The following is a 25,228-nucleotide window of genomic DNA, read 5'->3' on the forward strand; positions in this document are numbered from 1 at the left end:
ATGCCACCTTTGAAATCACAACACAATGTTTCAAATGAAAAAACATATCCTATTTGTGATCTACATTAACAACAACAAAACAATCGGTGGTGGGGATGGGCTTCCATTGTTTTACATGGCTCAATGCAGTCAGCAGCTGCTGCGACAATTTCAAAATGTAACAGGCTGTTACTGCAATTTCAGGTAAAAACTCAATAAAGCAAGTCTCAAATATCAGGGAAATGTCTTTACATTCAGCTGTTTAAAAAACATGGCTCTAATATTTACCATTTACCAGTGCTTTACTTGGACATATATAGGTGCCCGGTAGCCTATTCAGTTTAGGTGCCGGTAGGCTACTGTTTATATGTACAGGAGCTCCACAATACTTTTGAGGCTACAGTAATAGTCTATGAGGAACAGGAGTTCAGTAGATAATTGGAGGTGCCGGTAGCCTACTCAGCTCTGGTAAACTCCGGCCAAATCAAGCACTACCATTTACGTATAGTCTACTGTAGAAATGAGTGTTGGCTCAACGAGACAAAACTGTCGGGCGAGTGTCGTGCGCTACCGCGGGGTAGCGGTTGAGGCGTAGCAAGTCCGCAAGTTTACATTTGAGTAATATGTGTAGCTGACGATAGGCTATTTTTACGAAAAGTGTAGCAAGTTTGAAACGGCTCTATGTCTTTCTGCCTCTCATCGCTGCGCATATCAGCCAACCAGACCGAAAATGTATGATGTAGGTTAAATCAAGTGTTATCAAGTGTTAATCGAACGTTATGCTGATGTGGCAGTACCCTTAATATTTAAACTAGGTTGCTTCCTAGCTACACACACTCGACCGGTGACCGCATGTCTCAAGCAATGCATGTTTGGATACCGGGTGCGCGTTATCTCCATACAAAGCAGACTGGGAAAAAGGCGCAACCGGTCTCCCTACCGGGTAGATCAACGGACGGGTGACATTTATACAAAAACTATTATTTTGGGAAAAATTATACCACCAACCAAAAGGGCACTTTGGAGACAGAAATGGCAATGGGGCATGTGCTCTGTACAGGTAAAGTCCTATCTGTGCACGTGCCTGCCCTACACCTACCCTCTCCCTACCCCTCACCCACCCACCCGTCCCCCTCACCCTACCCTGACCCTACCCTTACCATATATCCTCCCCTAACCCTATGCCTACCCTCTCTCTGCACCTCTACCACCCACCCTTACATTATACCCTATCATAATCCCCCTACCCCTATGCTCTCCATACCCCTCACCCACCTTACCACTACCCTCACCCACCTTTTTTTTATTTAAACGTTTTTATTAAACCTTTATTTAACACCTTCACCCCACCCTGAGCTGTTCTTATGAATTAATATTCTGTATTATGTCATGTTTTATGTTCTGTGTGGACCCCAGGAAGAATAGCTGCTTTATGTTCTGTGTGGATCCCAGGAAGAGTAGCTGCTTTATGTTCTGTGTGGACCCCAGGAAGAGTAGCTGCTTTATGTTCTGTGTGGACCCCAGGAAGAGTAGCTGCTTTATGTTCTGTGTGGACCCCAGGAAGAGTAGCTGCTTTATGTTCTGTGTGGACCCCAGGAAGAGTAGCTGCTTTATGTTCTGTGTGGACCCCAGGAAGGGTAGCTGCTTTATGTTCTGTGTGGACCCCAGGAAGAGTAGCTGCTTTATGTTCTGTGTGGACCCCAGGAAGAGTAGCTGCTTTATGTTCTGTGTGGACCCCAGGAAGAGTAGCTGCTTTATGTTCTGTGTGGACCCCAGGAAGAGTAGCTGCTTTATGTTCTGTGTGGACCCCAGGAAGGGTAGCTGCTTTATGTTCTGTGTGGACCCCAGGAAGGGTAGTTGCTTTATGTTCTGTGTGGACCCCAGGAAGGGTAGCTGCTTTATGTTCTGTGTGGACCCCAGGAAGGGTAGCTGCTTTATGTTCTGTGTGGACCCCAGGAAGAGTAGGTGCTTTAGCAACAGTTAGCGGGGCTCCTAATAAAACACAGAAAATAGTGAATGTCTTCCATTTTCCATTGTCTATTCTCTGTCCAGTCATTGTCCTTGGTTTGTGATCAGAATGAAAAGCCAACAGCAATTAGCCAGGCGTTTGAGACCTTGCTGAGGGGTTTTATGGTAATCAGTGTAGTAGTAGTGGCCACTGCTAATTGCATTGTTTTAAATCACTGTGGTGAGAGTGACTCATTACGTTTTCAATGATATTTCACATTAAAATGACTCAACGTATGAATGTGTTTGTAGAAGTTAAAACAAGCAACAATTGTATAACAGCATATTTAATTTGAAGCAGATATTCTTGTTTGTGTGCTATTGTATTACTGTAAGTATTTTTATAGTGCACAGCACACCTGTTTTCTAAGACTGGTTCTTCACAAGCAATGAAAACCAAACATCCGTTTTTGGGGCCATTTAATTGCAGGGCCCAACCTGATACTTGGGCCCCTCCCTTATACGCCTCTGTGCTTTGAGAGGATAATACTGGGAGACATAGATGTTGACAAATTTTCAAAAATAGTGGACACATTTACAAATTTGAGACAAAAATAAACAAGCTGGGAAAGAAGAAAGATTTGTAGCTACTCTTTTAATACTGTACAGCAACAACAACAACAAAATCAGCAGGTCATATGAGGTCTGAGGCCCGACCTTGATTCACCCAAAGAATATCGGTATACAGTAGGTCTTTACATGGTAAGCACTGACATCACTGATTACACCTTTTCATTATGTTCTCGATACGTGTCTAAAGAGCCTTCACAATGTGTTTTTACCTGCCACCAGTCACCAACCGACACACACCAGCACACACCCAACGCGATCACACAATCAGATAGCCCACCACACCACAGCACACACCCTGACCCAACATAAAAAGAAAGATAGCCCACTTATGTGATTGCCTTTCTTCCCTGTTATTTGCTTTTGTAATATTATATTGCTTAATTCCTGGCAGCAAGGGCTTTGTATTGAGCCCCTACCACAATCCTGGACAACCCCAGTCCTAGCCCCAGTTCCAGGGCACCAATTTCAGTCTTAGCACCAATCCCAACCCCAGTCCCAGTTCTAGAGACCCAGTCCCAGTTCTAGAGATCCAGTCCCAGTTCTATAGACCCAGTCCCAGTTCTATAGACCCAGTCCCAGTTCTAGAGACCCAGTCCCAGTTCTATAGACCCAGTCCCAGCTACTATTTCAGTTCCAGCCCCAGTCCAAACATACCCCCAGTTCTATTCTCAGCCAAAGTCCCAGACCAGACCCACCTGGGTTTCAGAACCAGCCTTAGCCCCAGCTATTGTTTCAAACCCAAACCCAAGACCTGGCCATAGCACCAAGCCTTATCATCCAGTTCTAGTCCCAGGCCCAGCCCCAATGCCATTACTGTGTGAGCAGGTTGATTTGTAGGCTTGGCCTGTGTGTGCGTCACTCCCCTACCCTCCACACAGCACAGGTGGACGTGTGGGGAACACTGCCAAATTGTTGGGCCTGGAGAGAGGGAGGGGTTTTGGTAGGTAGGTGGGTGGGTGTTCACATTTTAACTGTTGGTAATGTTCATTTTCCCCACACTTCCTAAATCAGTGACACACCTTCAGAGCAAAGTCGAGCTCTTCTGTCTCTGTCTATCTCTCTTTCTTTCTCTCTCACTTTCGCATGCCTGCCACAGAGGCTAGGACGCTGCTTCCTGACAGACAGGGACTGAGAGTAGCGTGAGAAGAAGAAACTGAAATCCAAAACGCCTGTCTGCTGAAAGGTCAGTAACATCTTTCGTTCACACAAACTCATTAGTAAAGATGTCTGTTGAAGTGAGTAGAGTTCAGTGTTCACACTATGATACATCCTCAGGGGTTGTTTTACATTATAGGGTCTGCATGTACCCCACACTTACTGCCTAAACTGTGGCTGGTCTCATTTCAGCAAGTCTCTCCTTTACTAGAAAGTCAAACTGTACTGAGGAAGCAGTACAATTGATGATAACTTGTTGACTAGATTGCAATGCAGTCACTCTGTTGTGTGTTGGTTATTGTCAGAAGCATGTAATGTCTTAGTAATTACATCATAAAATCATGCACATGAATGCACTTGTGGTAATATAATGCCTTGGCATGACAGTGACATTTCCTTGTTGTCTTGAGACTTCCTCAAGAGCATCTTCAATGGAATACTGGAATGGGTTTGAAAAAGGGTAACGTAATAAGAAAGTGACTGAATACCACTTTCAAACAGTTATATCAGAAACAACATTTTAGTAAAACTTATAGATTTTACATAACAGAAATTTACTTTTTTTTATTAACCACCTGCAACAATATTACGCCCTCATAATCGGGTATAAATGTCATTATGCCCAGAAATAGAGAGAATCCAGCGGGCCGGCTCAGGCTATATCAGGCTATTTCAGGCTATATCAGGCTATTTCAGGCTATATCAGGCTATATCAGGCTATATTAGGCTATATCAGGTTATATCAGGTTATATCAGGTTATATCAGGCTATATCAGGCTATATCAGGTTATATCAGGCTATATTAGGCTATATCAGGTTATATCAGGTTATATCAGGTTATATCAGGCTATATCAGGTTATATCAGGTTATATCAGGCTATATTAGGCTATATCAGTTTATATCAGGTTAATTCAGGCTATATCAGGTTATATCAAGTTATATCAGGTTATATCAGGTTATATCAGGCTATATCAGGTTATTCAGGCTATATCAGTTTATATCAGGTTAATTCAGGCTATATCAGGTTATATCAAGTTATATCAGGTTATATCAGGTTATATCAGGCTATATCAGGTTAATTCAGGCTATATCAGGTTATATCAGGTTATATCAGGCTATATCAGGCTATGTCAGGTTATATCAGGCTATATTAGGCTATATTAGGTTATATCAGGCTATATCAGGCTATATTAGGCTATATTAGGTGTGTAGGTTGGCAGATGAATGACAGATTCAATTATTCATCTAGCATTATTGTGCCCCCGTCACATTGCATAGACATCTGTTGTAGATGCATGCTAATCTGAGATTTCCTTTCAAACCATAAGTGAGAATGGGTTTGGATCAGGGCTCAGTACCTTAATTCTCTCTACATGTCAGTCATTAGTCAATGATTGATATCTGATGATGATTACATCAGCAGACCCACCCTGCAGAGAAAGGTGTGTGTGTGTGTCAACACTCGAAAAGGGTTACTTAAGCAATAAGGCACGAGGGGGTGTGGTATATGGTCAATATACCACGGCTAAGGGCTGTTCTTATGAATGACACAACGCGGAGTGCTAGGCCATATAACACAAACTCCAGAGGTGCCTTATTGCTATTATAAACTGGTTACCAATGTAATTAGAACAGTAAAAATACACGTTTTGTCATACCCGTAGTATACGGTCTGATATACCACAGCTTTTACCCAATCAGCATTCAGGGCTCGAACCACCCAGTTTATAATTGTGGATAGCCAACATGTGCCACCGTAGCTCACCACACCTCTGTCTATTGAATAAAACTACCAGGGCTCTTTCATTTGTCACTCACTGGGACAACAAGGTTGAACCTGATCCCAGAGGTTGTTTTGTTACAGCATACCGGGTACTTTTACATCGGTGTGTTAACAATACAACCCAGGAGCAGCCAGCCTCTCTCGTGTGTGTGCGCAGCTCTAGTGTGGTGTGGGAATGCAACAGGCAGTACAATGCTCAGACAGGCGTGTTTACAGTGGAGTACCAACATCCCACATGGCAACAACCCTGCCATGTCTCTTTCTACCCTCCCCTGCCTTTGACTCAAAACCACAATCTAGACCCGCCGGGCACTTCAATCCGGCCCGCGAGACATACATTTTTTTTTTTTTTAACTTTTTTTTTACACCTTTTTTCTCCCCAATTTCATGGTATCCAATTGGTAGTTAGTCTTGTCCCATCACTGCAACTCCCGTACGGACTCGGGAGAGGCGAAGGTCGAGAGCCGTGTGTCCTCCGAAACACGACCCAGCCAAGCCACACTGCTTCTTGACACGCTGCTCGCTTAACACGGAAGCCAGCCGCACCAATGTATCGGCGGAAACACCGTACAACTGGCGACCACGTCAGCGTGCATGCGCCCGGCCCACCACAGGAGTAGCTAGAGCGCGATGGGACAAGGAAATCTCAGCATGCCAAACCCTCTCCTAACCCGGACGACGCTGGGCCAATTGTGCCCTGCCTCATGGGACTCCCGGTCACAGTCAGCTGTGACTCAGCCTGGGATCGAACCCGAGTCTGTAGTGACGCCTCTAGCACTGCGATGCAGTGCCTTAGACCGCTGCGCTACTCGGGAGACCCCCGCAAATTCATTTTAACGAACAATTGGTTCCCCAAAAAATGCATCCCTCCGTTGAATTTCAGAATCCCAAAGTGGCCCTCGAGCCAAAATGTTTGCCCTGATCTAGACGGTAATTTAACAATAACAGTACAAGCTACACGATAATCCATTCGTACAATACTGAGGTGTAATAATGCCAGATTCAGCTAAATTATCATCCATAGTCCCGTAGTGGACATCTAAATTATCATCCATAGTAGACAGCTAATTATCAACCATAGTGTTGTAATGCCTGCTGAGGCCCTGTCCTATAGTGTTATAATGCCTGCTGAGGCCCTGTCCTATAGTGTTATAATGCCTGCTGAGGCCCTGTCCTATAGTGTTATAATGCCTGCTGAGGCCCTGTCCTATAGTGTTATAATGCCAGCTGAGGCCCTGTCCTATAGTGTTATAATGCCTGCTGAGGCCCTGTCCTATAGTGTTATAATGCCTACTGAGGCCCTGTCCTATAGTGTTATAATGCCAGCTGAGGCCCTGTCCTATAGTGTTATAATGCCCGCTGAGGCCCTGTCCTATAGTGTTGTAATGCCAGCTGAGGCCCTGTCCTATAGTGTTATAATGCCAGCTGAGGCCCTGTCCTATAGTGTTATAATGCCTGCTGAGGCCCTGTCCTATAGTGTTATAATGCCAGCTGAGGCCCTGTCCTATAGTGTTATAATGCCTGCTGAGGCCCTGTCCTATAGTGTTATAATGCCTGCTGAGGCCCTGTCCTATAGTGTTATAATGCCAGCTGAGGCCCTGTCCTATAGTGTTATAATGCCAGCTGAGGCCCTGTCCTATAGTGTTATAATGCCTGCTGAGGCCCTGTCCTATAGTGTTATAATGCCTGCTGAGGCCCTGTCCTATAGTGTTATAATGCCTGCTGAGGCCCTGTCCTATAGTGTTATAATGCCAGCTGAGGCCCTGTCCCATAGTGTTATAATGCCTGCTGAGGCCCTGTCCTATAGTGTTATAATGCCAGCTGAGGCCCTGTCCTATAGTGTTATAATGCCAGCTGAGGCCCTGTCCTATAGTGTTATAATGCCTGCTGAGGCCCTGTCCTATAGTGTTATAATGCCAGCTGAGCCCCTGTCCCATAGTGTTATAATGCCTGCTGAGGCCCTGTCCCATAGTGTTATAATGCCTACTGAGGCCCTGTCCTATAGTGTTATAATGCCTGCTGAGGCCCTGTCCTATAGTGTTATAATGCCTGCTGAGGCCCTGTCCCATAGTGTTATAATGCCTGCTGAGGCCCTGTCCCATAGTGTTATAATGCCTGCTGAGGCCCTGTCCTATAGTGTTATAATGCCTGCTGAGGCCATGTCCCATAGTGTTATAATGCCTGCTGAGGCCCTGTCCTATAGTGTTATAATGCCTGCTGAGGCCCTGTCCTATAGTGTTATAATGCCTGCTGAGGCCCTGTCCTATAGTGTTATAATGCCTGCTGAGGCCCTGTCCTATAGTGTTATAATGCCTACTGAGGCCCTGTCCTATAGTGTTATAATGCCTGCTGAGGCCCTGTCCTATAGTGTTATAATGCCAGCTGAGGCCCTGTCCTATAGTGTTATAATGCCTGCTGAGGCCCTGTCCTATAGTGTTATAATGCCTACTGAGGCCCTGTCCTATAGTGTTATAATGCCTGCTGAGGCCCTGTCCTATAGTGTTATAATGCCAGCTGAGGCCCTGTCCTATAGTGTTATAATGCCTGCTGAGGCCCTGTCCTATAGTGTTATAATGCCAGCTGAGGCCCTGTCCTATAGTGTTATAATGCCTGCTGAGGCCCTGTCCTATAGTGTTATAATGCCAGCTGAGGCCCTGTCCTATAGTGTTATAATGCCAGCTGAGGCCCTGTCCTATAGTGTTATAATGCCTGCTGAGGCCCTGTCCTATAGTGTTATAATGCCTGCTGAGGCCCTGTCCTATAGTGTTATAATGCCAGCTGAGGCCCTGTCCTATAGTGTTATAATGCCTGCTGAGGCCCTGTCCTATAGTGTTATAATGCCCGCTGAGGCCCTGTCCTATAGTGTTATAATGCCTGCTGAGGCCCTGTCCTATAGTGTTATAATGCCTGCTGTGGCCCTGTCACAGTAACATGAAGAGAAACTAGCTTAAGGTTTGGGGGCTATAAGAGGCTGTCTCTGCAGTGTGTGTGAGTGTGTGAGTGGTCACGTGTGAGTACCATCCTCCTCCACCTCCTCATCAGGTTGTGTTGTGTGTGAGTAAGCAGCCATCACAGAGCAAAGCAGCTGAATAGAGGAAGTGGGAGGATACTTGAAAAGGGTGGGAGGAGACTTGAAGAGGGTGGGAGGAGGCTTGAAGAGGGTGTCGTGGGTGGGAGGTCTGATCACTGCCAAAAAAGTAAGTTTGGGGGATTTGTGTACTCTGTGTTACTCACGAACAAACGCCGTTTTCAAATCGTCAGGCATACACTCACACACCCAGAGGTCTCACCCTCCCTCTCTTTCTATCCCTCTATCTATTTCTGTTCCACATATACACACACACACACACACACACACACACACACACACACACACACACACACACACACACACACACACACACACACACACACACACACACACACACACACACACACACACACACACACAATCTCTCTCCCCTTCTCTCTATTCAATTTACATTTATCTTTCCCTCTCTCACGCTCTCCTTGCCTCCTCTCTCTCTCTCTCTCTCTCTCTCTCTCTCTCTCTCTCTCCTCTTGCCTCCTCTCTCTCTCTCACTCTCTCTCTCTCCCTCTTACCTCCTCTCTCTCCTTCTCAATTCAATTCAAGGGGCTTTATTGGCATGGGAAACATATGTTAACATTGCCAAAGCAAGTGAAGTAGATAATAAACAAAAGTGAAATAAACAATAAAAAAATTAACAGTAAACATTACACTCACAAGTTTCAAAAGAATAGACACATTTCAAATGTCATATCTCTCTCTCTCTCTCTCTCTCTCTCTCTCTCTCTATCCATCTCTCTCTCTCTCTCTCTCTCTCTCTCTCTCTCTCTCTATCTCACACTCTCTCTCTCTCTCTCTCTCTCTCTCTCTCTCTCTCTCTCTCTCTCTCCATCTCTCTCTCTCTATCTCACACTCTCTGGCTCTCCCTCTCCATCTCACACTCTCTCTCTCTCTCTCTCTCTCTCTCTCTCTCTCTCTCTACTTGCTCTGAAGTTTGAGTAGACTGACATGCAATAGTGTATGGTTTAGTCAATCACTTGAAACGGTTTCCCTCCACACCTTGTCCTCGACTCACACCGTCTTTCCCCCAACGCTAAAGGAATCTAAAGTGACATACTGGTAATAGGCTAGTGTGAACCAAGTCTTCATACGGCCAAAACACAACAACAAAAACATCATGGCTTTGGATCACTATTGGGTTTTACAGTAAACCACTCATGATATATTTATCTGAACTAGAATATCAAACCTCAAATATAAATGTTGTACAGTAATTGTCTTGAACACAAAGCATACTGTATGTGACATGATGATGATAAAGTCCTTGAGAAGAGAATCTATCTACTGTTAGTTATGTAGGAGTTTCCTGTGTGGACAAGCGAGCTCATCATAAATAGTCCTGGTAACCACTGGCAACCCCCTGAGCAGAGCTCACTTTCCACCTAGCCTCTCCTAGCCTTCACAGTCACGACTCTCAGACGATCAAGTGAAATGAACTCAAAGTAAATCAACAAGACAACAACAGACGGAGCACTGGAAGACCAGAAAATTAGACCACATTATTTGGTACGTCTTTGGAAGATCTGTGTTGAAGAAGTGGGTCTACCGACCTGTGTGATGCCGGACATGAGGAGGGAAGAGATGTCAGTTTAAAGAAGACATGAGAGTGTGTGGGCTAACGTATCTAGCGCTGTAGCGTGTGTGCTGTACTTCGGAAGGCTGTATTGATTTACCCACCCACCCCAGACACACAGCAGCTTGTGTGGGTCTGGTTCATGAAAGCAGATTACTATACAGTACATTCCCATGATCAGAGAGACACAGTGACTGTACATTCCTATGCTCAGAGAGACACAGTGACTGTACATTCCTATGATCAGAGAGACACAGTGACTGTACATTCCTATGATCAGAGAGACACAGTGACTGTACATTCCTATGATCAGAGAGACACAGTGACTGTACATTCCTATGATCAGAGAGACACAGTGACTGTACATTCCCATGCTCAGAGCGACACAGTGACTGTACATTCCCATGCTCAGAGAGACACAGTGACTGTACATTCCTATGATCAGAGAGACACAGTGACTGTACATTCCTATGATCAGAGAGACACAGTGACTGTACATTCCTATGATCAGAGAGACACAGTGACTGTACATTCCTATGATCAGAGAGACACAGTGACTGTACATTCCCATGATCAGAGAGACACAGTGACTGTACATTCCCATGCTCAGAGCGACACAGTGACTGTACATTCCTATGATCAGAGAGACACAGTGACTGTACATTCCTATGATCAGAGAGACACAGTGACTGTACATTCCTATGATCAGAGAGACACAGTGACTGTACATTCCTATGATCAGAGAGACACAGTGACTGTACATTCCTATGATCAGAGAGACACAGTGACTGTACATTCCTATGCTCAGAGAGACACAGTGACTGTACATTCCTATGATCAGAGAGACACAGTGACTGTACATTCCTATGATCAGAGAGACACAGTGACTGTACATTCCTATGATCAGAGAGACACAGTGACTGTACATTCCCATGATCAGAGAGACACAGTGACTGTACATTCCCATGATCAGAGAGACACAGTGACTGTACATTCCCATGCTCAGAGAGACACAGTGACTGTACATTCCCATGCTCAGAGAGACACAGTGACTGTACATTCCCATGCTCAGAGAGACACAGTGACTGTCTGAAGGTAGACACAGGACAAGGCTAGCCCCTAGACTAGGATGGCCCAACCTGTACAGTATCTGATAGACACAGAGCACCTGCTACGGGCCAGACTGTGTGAGTGCATGTTTTAGAGTGTGGGTGGGGCACTATGTGCATACTTGTATACACGGACGTCTGTGTGTAATCATGTGCGTGCCTGTACTGTATGTGCATACTTGTGTCTATCTCTGTCTGTGTGCATGTGTGTCTCTTGCTGTCTGTTGTGTACCGGTCTCTGTGTGCCTGCACTGTAAGTGTGTGTGTGTGTGTGCCTTGGCGTGACAAGCATCTGTCTGCCCTGCCCTACAGCCTGGCTGCTTTTAATTAGGAGGTGCCAGAGCGCCCCAGGGCAGACAGAGGCTCTCCGCCTCTCCCTCCTCTACTCTCGTCTCTCCTCCCTCCTCCATCCTCTCCTCTAATCTCCTCCCTCCTCCCTCTTCTCCTCTCTCCTCTACTCTCCTCCCTCCTCTCCTCTCTCCTCCCTCCTCCCTTTTCCTCCCTCCTCCCTCCTCTCTCCTCTCTCCTCTCTTCTCTCTCCTCCTCCCTCTCTTCTCTCCTCTCCTCCTCTCCTCTCTCCTCTCATCTCCCCTCGTCTCCCTCCCTCGTCTCCCTTTTCTGTCATAGCAAAACCTCATCTATCCTCTCCCTTCCTCCTCTCTCCTCTCCTCTCATCTCCCACCTTTCCTCTCTCCTTTCCTCTCCCCTCCACCCCCTCTTCTCTCCTCTCCCTGCTACTCTCCTCTCTTCTCCTCCCCTCCCCCTCCCCTCTCTCCTCCCTCCATTCCTCAGCCTGGCCTCCCCCTCGTTATCAGAGCCAGGAGATGTCCTCACTCACCCCACAGACCCACACACTGGAAGCACACACACACACACACACACACACACACACACACACACACACACACACACACACACACACACACACACACACACACACACACACACACACACACACACACACACACACACACACACGCGCACACGCACACATACAACTGCGACCACCTGTGAAATAAGCCAGCCAAAGTATAGCTATCTCTCTGTCTGGCTGGTTATACTCATATAAGGTTGTGAATAGATTGTGTATTACAGTACATCTCTCCAGAACATGTATATTTCTGGTAATAATAAAAAAACTCCCAACCAGATTAGGATGTTTAGAAACAGACAAAACAAGAGGAATAGTTTCAGTATGTCAGCAGAAAAACAGCTCTGAACCTGAACTCACCCTGAATAATGGGCTACTTAGAGGTGAGCTGGTCTAATGACCTTGCTGTGTGTGTGTGTCTACTGTACTGTACTGCCTGTAAGCTGTCCTTGGAGATGGTTTTTAAGGAGGTCTGTCTGGCTGGTCTGGCAGGTGGGAGATGCGGGGTCTATCTACAGTGGGCATAATAGCTGGCAGAGCTGAACTGTGGGGGGGGCTCCCCAGACTCGGCCCACGTCTGCTTGCTGCTTTTTTCCCACAGCAACCTTGTCCTCCAGACAACAAGAGCCACATGGTGTGGAGTGGGTTGGGGGGGTTGTGGCAGGTGGGTTGGTTGGTGGGGGGGGTGGGGGGCAAGATGGCTGGCCTCTGGGTTGGCCTACTCTTACCCATAAAACTGCACTAGCAGCAGAACAGCCCAAACCCACAAGCCTCATTGGTTTACTTTAAGTGGCTGTAGAACAGATTTCTTTCCCCCTTGACCCCTACAGTACAAACAGAAACACACATTTAGGCCTAAAGCCCTTGTCTCCCTTCAAATCAGTTCAGCTGTTGATGATCAAGAGAGCCCTGTTTGCCTAACTCATTTTATGTAAGATCTATGCCAGTCTCTGTGCCAGTCTGCCCCTCCTCATGGGTAAGAGATTGAGAGCCGATCTGCTGCTGAGGGCTGAGTATGCCATGCTGGGAACACAGCGGGTGGAAGCAAACAGGTACTGCAGTGCCCAACACTTACTCAGACCCAGCCTCCTGTGCAGTGCGAACAGACTGCACGAACCCTTAAAGACAAGTCCAACTGAGATGGACCAGCATTTAACCCCTTGTTAGGGAAGCTCTTCAGAGATGGACCCGTATTTAACCCCTTGTTAGGGAAGCTCTTCAGAGCTGGACCAGTATTTAACCTCTTGTTAGGGAAGCTCTTCAGAGATGGACCAGTATTTAACCTCTTGTTAGGGAAGCTCTTCAGAGATGGACCAGTATTTAACCCCTTGTTAGGGAAGCTCTTCAGAGATGGACCAGTATTTAACCCCTTGTTAGGGAAGCTCTTCAGAGATGGACCAGTATTTAACCCCTTGTTAGGGAAGCTCTTCAGAGATGGACCAGTATTTAACCCCTTGTTAGGGAAGCTCTTCAGAGATGGACCAGTATTTAACACCTTGTTATGGGAGCTCTTCAGAGACGTGCGGAGAACTAACATTAGGAGATTATAGGAAATACTTGTTTCGTTTTTAAGCATTAAAACAAACCTCAGATATGTGTCGCTAGTAACTAATTTGACTAATTTGAGTTATTTGTTTTAAAAATCTATATACAGTACCTTCAGAAAGTGTTCACACCCCTAGACATATTCCACATTTTGTTGTGTTACAGCCTGAATTCCAAATGGATTAAATATAATTTTATACTTTTATTCTCACCCATCTACACACAATACCACATAATGATAAAGTGAAAACATGTTTTTAGATTTTTGGGCAAATTTATTGAAAATGAAATATAGAAATATCTAATTTATGTAAGTATTCACACCCTTGAGTCAATATATGTTAGCATCACTTTGGCAGCAATTACAACTGTGAGTCTTTCTGGGTAAGTCTCTAAGAGCTTTGTACACCTGGATTTTACAATATTTGCACATTATTATTTTTTAAATTCTTCAACCTATGTCAAGTAGATTTTCAAGCCGATTTAAGTCAAAACCGTAATTAGGCAACTCAGGAACATTCAACGTCCTCTTGGTAAGCAACTCCAGTGTATATTTGTGTTTTAGGTAATTATCCTGCTGAAAGGTGAATTTGTCTCCCAGTGTCTGTTGGAAAGCAGACTGAACCAGGTTTTCCTCTAGTATTTTGCTTGTGCTTAGCTTTATTCTGTTTCATTTTATTTATTTTTTTTACTCCAGAGTCCTTGCCAATGACAAGCATACCCACAACATGATGCAGCCACCACCATACTTGAAAATATGAAGAGTGGTACTCAGTGATGTGTTGTGTTGGATTTGCCCCAACATAACGTTTTGTATTCAGGACATAAAGTTAATTTATTTGCCACATTTTTTGCAGTATTTCTTTAGTGCCTTATTGCAAACAGGATGTATGTTTTCGAGTATTTGTATTCTGTACAGGCTTCCTTCTTTTCACTCTATCATTTACAGTAGGTTGGTATGGTGGAGTAACTACAATGTTGTTGATCCATCCTCAATTTTCTCCTCTACTCTGTAGCTGTTTTAAAGTCACCATTGGTCTCATGGTGAAATCTCTGAGCGGTTTCCTTCCTCTCCGGCAACTGAGTTAGGAAGGACGCCCGTATCTTTGTAGTGACTGGGTGTATTGATACACAATCCAAAGTGTAAATACTAACTTCACCATGCTCAAAGGGATATTCAATGTCTGCTTTTTAAAAATGTTTTGTATCTACCAATAGTTGCCCTTCTTTTTGAGGCATTTTAAAACTTCCCTGGTCTTTGTGGTTGAATCTGTATTTGAAATCCACTGCTCAACCTAGGGATCTTCCAGATAATTGTATGTGTGGGGTACAGAGATGAGGTAGTCATTCATTATTGCACAGAGAGAGTTCATGGAACTTATTATTATGTGACACATTTTTACTGCTGAACTTATTTAGGCTTGCCATAACAAAGGGCTTGAATACTTATTGATTTCAAACATTTCAGCTTTTCATTTTTAATTTAAAAAAATAATAATTCTAAAAACATAATTCCACTTTGACATTATGGGGTATTGTGTGTAGGCCAGTAACACAATATCTCAATGTAATCCATTTTACACTCAGGCTGTAACAACAAAATGTGGAAAAAGTCAAGGGGTGTGAATACTTTCTGAAGGCACCGTATGGCATGATTATTCTACGTATATAACAGAGAAATCTGCAGAGAGTTTATATGACAACAGCAGACAGAGAATTTGGATAAGCAGTCCTCCTGTACAGGTTGTGATTGTTGCTTGACTGGCTGGCTGGTTGGTCTGCTAACATTTAGTGGCTTTCCTGTTTATATATACCAAGACTCCCTCTCAGTGTACTTATACTCTCACAATGTAGGCTACAACACTTTCCTGTTTATATATACCAAGACTCCCTCTCAGTGTACTTATACTCTCACAATGTAGGCTACAACACATTGCAACCACCAGGAATAAGGCTGTGGTCACACTACATATTCCTAAGGGGACGTTGGCCTACGGTATGCATGAGGACAAGTCTATCTTGCTACAGAATGTGAGGAAGCATGTGAGCATTCAAGTACTAACATAACGCATGTTCCTATAACAACACAATAATTCACTATAAACAGACCCATCTAGGTTTTGGCAAGAACATTTTTGGGATGTTGATTTGATTTAACCAATATAGGGTTGTTTAACAAGCTTTATTCTGCTATGCCAAATGCCAACTTGTACCATTTTAGTAGTAAACTTAACATGAGTAGAAGTCTATCATAGAGAATGGGGAAATGTGAGTTAAACATCCTTATGTAACTAATCATTTTCACAATTTCACAGTATTATTCCAACCTCATAGTGTACATAAATCACAGGAAAATACATATTTATTGACTGCACTCGGTCTTTAATAACATAATATCAATGGAATTTAAACATGTTTGTTTAACAAGATTCATTTGACTCAACCAAACTCTGGTACCACATAAAAACCACAACATTCAGAACCTGTTTAGATTCTAATTTTGATGAGTGAAATTGCAAGAATTGACCTAAATCCTATAATACTGGTCATTACATATTAAGCAGTAGGGTTGATCAAGGAAATGATGTCCTAATGGGCCAGTCTGTCAGTAACAGAAGCTATCCCGTGAAAGTGTCCTGTCATGGTAAAACAAAGGGGTTGTGAAATTCAGGAAACACTGGGAGAGAATGAGATCTACAGTGAGGGGAAAAAGTATTTGATCCACTGCCGATTTTGTACGTTTGCCCACTGACAAAGAAATGATCAGTCTATAATTTTAATGGTAGGTTTATTTGAACAGTGAGAGACAGAATAACAACAAAATAATCCAGAGAAACGCATGTTAAAAATGTTATAAATTGATTTGCATTTTAATGGGGAAATAAGTATTTGACCCCCTCTCAATCAGAAAGATTTCTGGCTCCCAGGTGTCTTTTATACAGGTAACGAGCTGAGATTAGGAGCACACTCTTAAAGGGAGTGCTCCTAATCTCAGTTTGTTAGCTGTATAAAAGACACCTATCCACAGAAGCAATCAATCGATCAGATTCCAAACTCTCCACCATGGCCAAGACCAAAGAGCTCTCCAAGGATGTCAGGGACAAGATTGTAGACCTACACAAGGCTGGAATGGGCTACAAGACCATCGCCAAGCAGCTTGGTGAGAAGGTGACAACAGTTGGTGCGATTATTCGCAAATGGAAGAAACACAAAAGAACTGTCAATCTCCCTCGGCCTGGGGCTCCATGCAAGATCTCACCTCGTGGAGTTGCAATGATCATGAGAACGGTGAGGAATCAGCCCAGAACTACACGGGAGGATCTTGTCAATGATCTCAAGGCAGCTGGGACCATAGTCACCAAGAAAACAATTGGTAACACACTACGCCGTGAAGGACTGAAATCCTGCAGCCCCTGCAAGGTCCCCCTGCTCAAGAAAGCACATATACATGCCCGTCTGAAGTTTGCCAATGAACATCTGAATGATTCAGAGGACAACTGGGTGAAAGTGTTGTTGTCAGATGAGACCAAAATGGAGCTCTTTGGCATCAACTCAACTCGCCGTGTTTGGAGGAGGAGGAATGCTGCCTATGAACCCAAGAACACCATCCCCACCATCAAACATGGAGGTGGAAACATTATGCTTTGGGGGTGTTTTTCTGCTCAGCGGTCAGGACAACTTCACCGCATCAAAGGGACGATGGACGGGGCCATATACCGTCAAATCTTGGGTGAGAACCTCCTTCCCTCAGCCAGGGCATTGAAAATGGGTCGTGGATGGGTATTCCAGCATGACAATGACCCAAAACACACAGCCAAGGCAACAAAGGAGTGGCTCAAGAAGAAGCACATTAAGGTCCGGGAGTGGCCTAGCCAGTCTCCAGACCTTAATCCCATAGAAAATCTGTGGAGGGAGCTGAAGGTTCGAGTTGCCAAACGTCAGCCTCAAAACCTTAATGACTTGGAGAAGATCTGCAAAGAGGAGTGGGACAAAATCCCTCCTGAGATGTGTGCAAACCTGGTGGCCAACTACAAGAAACGTCTGCCCTCTGTGATTGCCAACATGGGTTTTGCCACTAAGTACTAAGTCATGTTTTGCAGAGGGGTCAAATACTTATTTCCCTCATTAAAATGCAGATCAATTTATAACATTTTTGACATGCTCTTCTCTGGATTTTTTTGTTGTTATTCTGTCTCTCACTGTTCAAATAAACCTACTATTAAAATTATAGACTGATCATTTCTTTGTCAATGGGCAAACGTACAAAATCAGCAGGGGATCAAATACTTTTTTACCTCACTGTACATTGTTATGTTTGTCCTGGCTGTGATGCCATAGACACTGAGCAGTGAATTCATTGTTATGAGAGAAGAAAAAACGACTTCCTTTGCCATCTCACTTTTTCATTGCCTTAAAGTTCAGTGAAGCCCACCCCTCTGAGAGTGTGTGAGGTTTCTCAGTCTCTCTCGCCCGCCTATCAAAGTGCACATGCCAGACCGATACTTTCCCTTTCTAAATTGAAGAAGCGGGCGGTGACCACATATTTTCTCTTTTTTTCTGTTCTATATCAACACCCTGGTCTTAGGAGTCTGTCCTCCACCTCTACAGACCGGCAGAGCAGTATAATATGGCAGAGCAGTATAGTATGGCTGAGCAGTGTAATATGGCTGAGCAGTGTAATATGGCTGAGCAGTATAATATGGCTGAGCAGTGTAATATGGCTGAGCAGTATAATATGGCTGAACAGTATAATATGGCTGAACAGTATAATATGGCAGAGCAGTGTAATCTGGCTGAGCAGTGTAATATGGCAGAGCAGTATAATATGGCAGAGCAGTATAATATGGCTGAGCAGTGTAATATGGCTGAGCAGTATAATATGGCTGAGCAGTATAATATGGCTGGTAAGTATAGTATGGCTGAGCAGTATAATATGGCAGAGCAGTATAATATGGCTGGTCAGTATAATATGGCTGAGCAGTATAATATGGCAGAGCAGTATAATATGGCTGAGCAGTGTAATATGGCTGAGCAGTATAATATGGCTGAGCAGTGTAATATGGCTGAGCAGTATAATATGGCAGAGCAGTATAATATGGCTGAGCAGTGTAATATGGCTGAGCAGTATAATATGGCTGAGCAGTATAATATGGCTGGTCAGTATAATATGGCTGAGCAGTATAATATGGCAGATCAGTATAATATGGCTGGTAAGTATAGTATGGCTGAGCAGTATAATATGGCTGAGCAGTATAATATTATCTCACTGCTGTGATCTCTGACTCAAACTGAAGAACCTGTCACCTCTCTGATCGTCCTAAGTAGACTTTGAATCACTTGCAGGAAGTCAAACAAGGGATCATATCATTAAATGTCATTGAATTAAATACATATGCGGTTCAACTCTTTCGTTTCTGTTTTGGATTTAGTCTTGTACAAAATGTATTTATATTTTTATATACAAAATATTCATTAAAATATGTATTCATACAAACATCTTCTACAAATGATCCAATAAATACAAGTGAGTGACGTAGCGGAGTTTGACTAGACATTAATCAACAGGAAACAGACAGGTTGTTAAAGAACAGAGTGGAGAGCTGCTCCAGATAATAAACTCAGATTAGCATAGCGTGTCTCCCAGCACATAGTGAGCGTTACGAACGGACTGAGTTTGTGGTGTGATGGAGCTACAAATAGAATATCCTTTAAGGGTGTGAAAAGGTTGAATTACAGAAAATAGTTGGAATTGAGACCGTAGTCCCTGAAGGGCTACAGTACTGGAATGTATCACGTCTTATTTGACAAAGTAAAACATACCAATCATATTTTGGGTTTTAATCTTAAATCTTAAAGTTGTTGCTTCATCTCTGATCTCTACTCTGTTGCTTCATCTCTGATCTCTACACTGTTGCTGTAACGAGTGTCGTACGGAGTAGACCAAGGTGCAGCGGGTTGAGTGCTCATCTTAACTTTTATTGAACACTTAACAAAACAAAACAAGAAAACGAACGAACGCACAGTATTGCAGGCTACACACAGCTATGCAAAAACAACTTCCCACAAACAACAGGTGAAACAGGGCTACCTAAGTATGACTCCCAATCAGCAACAACGATGTACAGCTGTTCCTGATCGAGAGCCATACCAGGCCAACACAAAGAACTATACAACATAGAAAAACCATAGAAATACAAAACATAGAACAAAACCCCAAAACCCCGACAACACAAAACAAACACACCCCTGCCACGCCCTGACCAAACTACAATGACAAATAACCCCTTATACTGGTCAGGACGGGACAGTACCCCTCCCCAAAGGTGCAGACCCTGGATTCACCTGAAACAAAACCCAACAAAACAAATACCCACAACAACAACAAAAATCCCAAAACTACATGGGAGGGAAGGGAGGGTGGCCACCGTCACCGACGGTGCCTCTGCAACACCCCCCCCTTCCCAATACTCCTCCCTACGGAGGTGGCTCAGGAGAGGGACGCAGATCCCACTCCACCCCTGGCTCACCCCACTTACATGACGTCTCTAGAGCGAGGTCCCTCTCCGTCGACCCCGGACTGGGGACCCTCGCGACGGGCGACTCTGGCTGCGTCGTACTGGAGGGCGACTCTGGCTGCGTCGTACTGTAGGGCGGCTCTGGCTGCGCCGGCTCCGGACTGTAGGGCGACTCTGGCTGCGCCGGTTCTGGACTGTAGGGTGACTCTGGCTCAGGGCTGAGGAGTGTCTTGGCAGGCTCCGGAGTGTGGGCCGTCTCTGCTGGCTCCGGACTGTGGGCCATCTCTGCAAGCTCCGGACTGTGGGCCGTCTCTGCAAGCTCCAGACTGTGGGCCATCTCTAGACGGGGCACTGTCGCCGGAAGCTCTGGACGGGGCACTGTCGCCGGACACTCTGGACTGGGCACTGTTGCCGGACACTCTGGACGGGGCACTGTTGCCGGAAGCTCTGGACGGGGCACTGTTGCCGGACACTCTGGACGGGGCACTGTTGCCGGACACTCTGGACAGGGCACTGTTGCCGGAAGCTCTGGACGGGGCACTGTTGCCAGAAGCTCTGGACGGGGACTGCGCACTGAAAGCCTGATGCGTGGGGCTGGCTTAGGAGGCGCCAGCCTAAGGACACGCACCACAGGGCTAGTGCGAGGAGCAGGAGCAGGACGAGCTGGACTGGGCTGACGCACTGGAGGCCTGGTGCGTGGGGCTGGTGGTGGAGGTACCAGACTGGAGACACGCACCCCAAGGCTAGTGTGAGGAGCAGGAACAGGATATACTGGGCCGTGGAGACGCACTGGCGGTCTCGAGCGCAGGACTGGCACTGCTGCTCCTTCCCCCGCTGCTTGGTCCGTTAGTGGTGGGAAGTTCTGTAACGAGTGTCGTTCGGAGTAGACCAAGGCGCAGCGGGTTGAGTGCTCATCTTAACTTTTATTGAACACTTAACAAAACAAAACAAGAAAACGAACGAACGCACAGTATTGCAGGCTACACACAGCTATGCAAAAACAACTTCCCACAAACAACAGGTGAAAAAGGGCTACCTAAGTATGACTCCCAATCAGCAACAACGATGTACAGCTGTTCCTGATCGAGAGCCATACCAGGCCAACACAAAGAACTATACAACATAGAAAAACCATAGAAATACAAAACATAGAACAAAACCCCAAAACCCCGACAACACAAAACAAACACACCCCTGCCACGCCCTGACCAAACTACAATGACAAATAACCCCTTATACTGGTCAGGACGGGACTGTTGCTTCATCTCTGATCTCTACTCTGTTGCTTCATCTCTGATCTCTGTTGTAGTGACCAGTGGAGGTTCACAAATAGTAATTTTTTACATTTGATTTCTTTCCTTAATTTTTTTTGTTATACCCCAAACAGCCCCTTACTGCTTCACCCCTCTCCTTCCATAATGCAATTCACTCTAACAAAACAACAAATTCATTTTGTCTGACCTAAATCAGAGGGTGTCTGAGCCATGAGTTTATAACACACTGTGCTTAACTTGTGTTGTGGAGGAGGGCTGGGGTATTATTATCTTTCAGCTACCCACCCTGCTATAAAAACTAGTGGTGCAACGTCTCCACATAGCAGTAATGCTGCTCTGCTCTCCCTCCCTACTGTGAATCTGACAAGCCTGCCTTCCCTGCCTGCCGTCTCTCAACTCCACTGTTGCTCTGCTCACCAGCCTGTTTAAGTCTGCCAGGGACACACACACCTCTCTCCGCTCCGGCGGTCCACTGTTAACCTCCTTTAGCTGCTACTTGTCTTTGTATTGGTTTTGGAAGTGTTGGATATTTCCTGGTTTTTGTGAATGGGCGGCCGATGCAAGGTGGCTGTGACTGTGAATGGACTGACTGACTGTCAGCTCTGGGTACACTATTCTGAAGAGGCAATGTGACAGGTCTCTGGACACCACTGGTAGACTCTGAATTATAAACAAACGGAAAGAAAGGAAATAAGAAGGTAGGTAATGAGGATTCCGTTTAGAATTCTATGGATTCTTGTTTTTCAATTCTGCTGACTTGTGGCATGCTGAAAATTCTGTATCTAGTTTGTGTACGTTTGTGTTTGAGTGAGTGTGCCTGCTTATTGCTGCAGTGAATGAGTCTTTCTTTTCTACAGTACATGTGTACAGTGCACCTGTTCAGTGTGTGTATGTGTTTGTGTGTGTGTAGTTAGGTATGTTTTAGGTCTTTAGAGCGTTGTCTGTTATGTTGTATTCCTCCCAGGTGCAACACTCTGAAAGTGCCTCAGCTCCAGGTGTGGATACAGTCATTTATGACTGGCGTAATTGTTTTGGATAGCACTATGAGACACCATCTTGAGAAAATGAGGTTGCCAAGACCTCTTTCGCAATAAAAATGTGGAGACAACATGAACAGGAATTTATTTTACTGGGTAGAAGAAATGTTAAAAACAGTATTTTGGCTTTAACTTTTTTTAATCTTATTGTATTCTCCTGATGGGGTTTCATTTAATTCATTATTTAGTCAAAACAGACACTTGCGCTGGTGGATTTGTGGCAAAAAATCGGAATAAAATGTGTAAGAGAATTGAACTGGGGCTATGATATAACTCCTAAAACAAAAGTTCAAGTTTTTGTAAGTTGAAGTAGGAGAGTGTTGAGAGAATAAGAACTGAGGGGTACAGAAGATGCCTGTTTGTGACACTCTTATCCCCTCAAAACATAGGAATTAGGCTAGCTTGTTTTACAACAACTGTTTTTTGTCTACTTTTAAAAAATGGATTGGGGTACTGTATATATATATAAATTTATTAAAAAAAAGATGTTGAAACATTCAAGTAAAATTAGCTACAAGGATTTGTTCTACAGAGCAGCAAAATATGAAAATATATTTTGTAAAGCCATTATCCGTTGACAGTAGCCTCATCTGCGATCTGGTTGACTCTTAATGAGACAGTCTGAATTATAATTAATTTGTCATAAATCACTTAAACTCACAACAGGAGGACAGGTTGTGAGATTGATAAAAGTGGTTGTCAAGGAGACACCAACGATTCTTTAAAAACGACCACCTCTGCCATGGATCATCAATAATTTAATTAAAAGCATCAGTGGTCAAAATTGAACTCATTAATTCAAACCGAAAAAATGCATTATCATAAGAAATATCTGTAAATAAATATCTATTAATAATTTATAATGGTTCTATAAATGAATAATAGCATCCAACGAACTAATTATAAACCTTTATTAAGATAAACTTATTGTTAAGTATGATATCTTGCTAAATCATATTTAATAAAGTGGGTACTCTTTTACATAAACAGTTACCAGAATGGATTTAATGAAACCAAAGGTTGTCCTCTGAGACCTAATAAAACAATGCATTGACTGTCTGATGCAGATAATGGTGTGAACCTCGGGGCTCTCCTGGAGCCTCAGCGGATGGCTCGATAATAAACTCCTATAGGATTGGTCTTTATTTAAACAAACAAACTGTACGATTGTCTTATAGGTTTAATGAGCTTTCAATTCTCTAGTGAAAACATTGACTATTTCTAGTACACATTCCATAAACAAAAATAAACTGTTGGATTTAACATAAATATTCAGATTATCAATATTTTTTTCTGTAGCTCACCAGCTGATAATATGTATGCTACACTGTAGGTAAAAGTATGCATCAGAGATGTCTCAATATACAGTATACAGTATCAACTATTTATATATTTAAATTAATTTGTCCTCCCCAATAATTCACTATTTCTATATGAACATTTTGTCTATAGAAAAAGCCACTTCATCTACTGTATGTCACAGGTGTCGTCGAACCAGACAAGTAGTTTCATATCAATATCCTTTATATTCTGTGACTATAGTAGTTTCATATCAATATCCTTTATATTCTGTGACTATAGTAGTTTCATATCAATATCCTTTATATTCTGTGACTATAGTAGTTTCATATCAATATCCTTTATATTCTGTGACTATACAGTTAAGAATACATTTGATTTAAAACAATCAACAAAAAACACAATTTGGGAGTAAATCATAAATGAAACGTATATAAGTTATAAACTTTGGTCGAGTGTATCTGTGGAAGGCGTTCACCTGTAGTAATTCAATTATTGGGAGTCTGATAGTGTACGACCATCTATATATTTTTTTTAAATCTGTGGTGGAAAAAGTACTCAGTTGTCATACTTGAGTAAAAGTAAACATACCTTAATAGAAAAATGGCTCAAGTAAAAGTGAGTCACCATTAAAATACTACTTGAGTTAGTTTAAAAGTATCTGGTTTGAAATGTACTTATGGACATTGGTGGAAAAAGTACTAAATTGTCATACTGGAGTAAACATTACAAGTTAAAGTAAATGCTATACATCAAATTCCTTTTATTAAGCAAACCGGACGGCACAATGTATGTTTTTTGTTTATTTTTACGGACAGACAGGGGCACACCAACACTCAGACTTCATTTACACACACAGTATTTGTGTTTAGTGAGGCCGCCAGATTGGGATGACAATGCACTTTATTGATATGTGTGTGAATTGGACCATATTGCTGTCATGCCTGAGCATTCGAAATGTAACAAGTACTTTTGGGAGTCATATTTTCTTTAGGAATAAGTTGTCAAAAATCTAAATATTAAAGTAAAGTCCAGACACTCCCCCAAAATATGTTTTACTTAAGTACTTTATACCACTGAAACAATTCATAACCAACTCATTCTAAACAAAGGCTGTAAGTAACTTTGGCTCTAAATACCATTGTACAGTGTTCTGAGTTACCTAAGTCTCCCAGCTAACACATTTACATTTTACATTTACATTTACGTCATTTAGCAGACGCTCTTATCCAGAGCGACTTACAAATTGGTGCATTCACCTTATGATATCCAGTGGAACAACCACTTTACAATAGTGCATCATTACTTTATCCTATCCTAGGTATTCCTTAAAGAGGTGGGGTTTCAGGTTAATTTGCTACATACGGCATAGCTCAGTCCAGACAAGTGTTTCCCCCAGACAGTGGAGCTTGGTGGCCC

General features: G+C 43.7%; 1 protein-coding gene across 2 annotated transcripts in view; it reads left to right on the forward strand.

The window, feature by feature from the left end:
* Positions 1-3,394: 3,394 nt before the first annotated feature.
* Positions 3,395-25,228, forward strand: part of LOC106568492 (zinc finger and BTB domain-containing protein 7C) — a 31,221-nt gene continuing 9,387 nt past the window's right edge. The window contains exon 1 of one of the 2 annotated variants that reach the window (XM_014138886.2): positions 3,395-3,742. The gene's annotated coding sequence lies outside the window, so the exon portion shown is untranslated. Of the gene's footprint in view, positions 3,743-21,805; positions 22,172-25,228 lie in introns of those variants that run through there. The other variant, XM_014138887.2, reaches the window with a different exon arrangement.

Source organism: Salmo salar, chromosome ssa13 (assembly GCF_905237065.1).
Source record: "Salmo salar chromosome ssa13, Ssal_v3.1, whole genome shotgun sequence".
In the NCBI taxonomy this organism is placed as follows: Eukaryota; Metazoa; Chordata; class Actinopteri; order Salmoniformes; family Salmonidae; genus Salmo; species Salmo salar.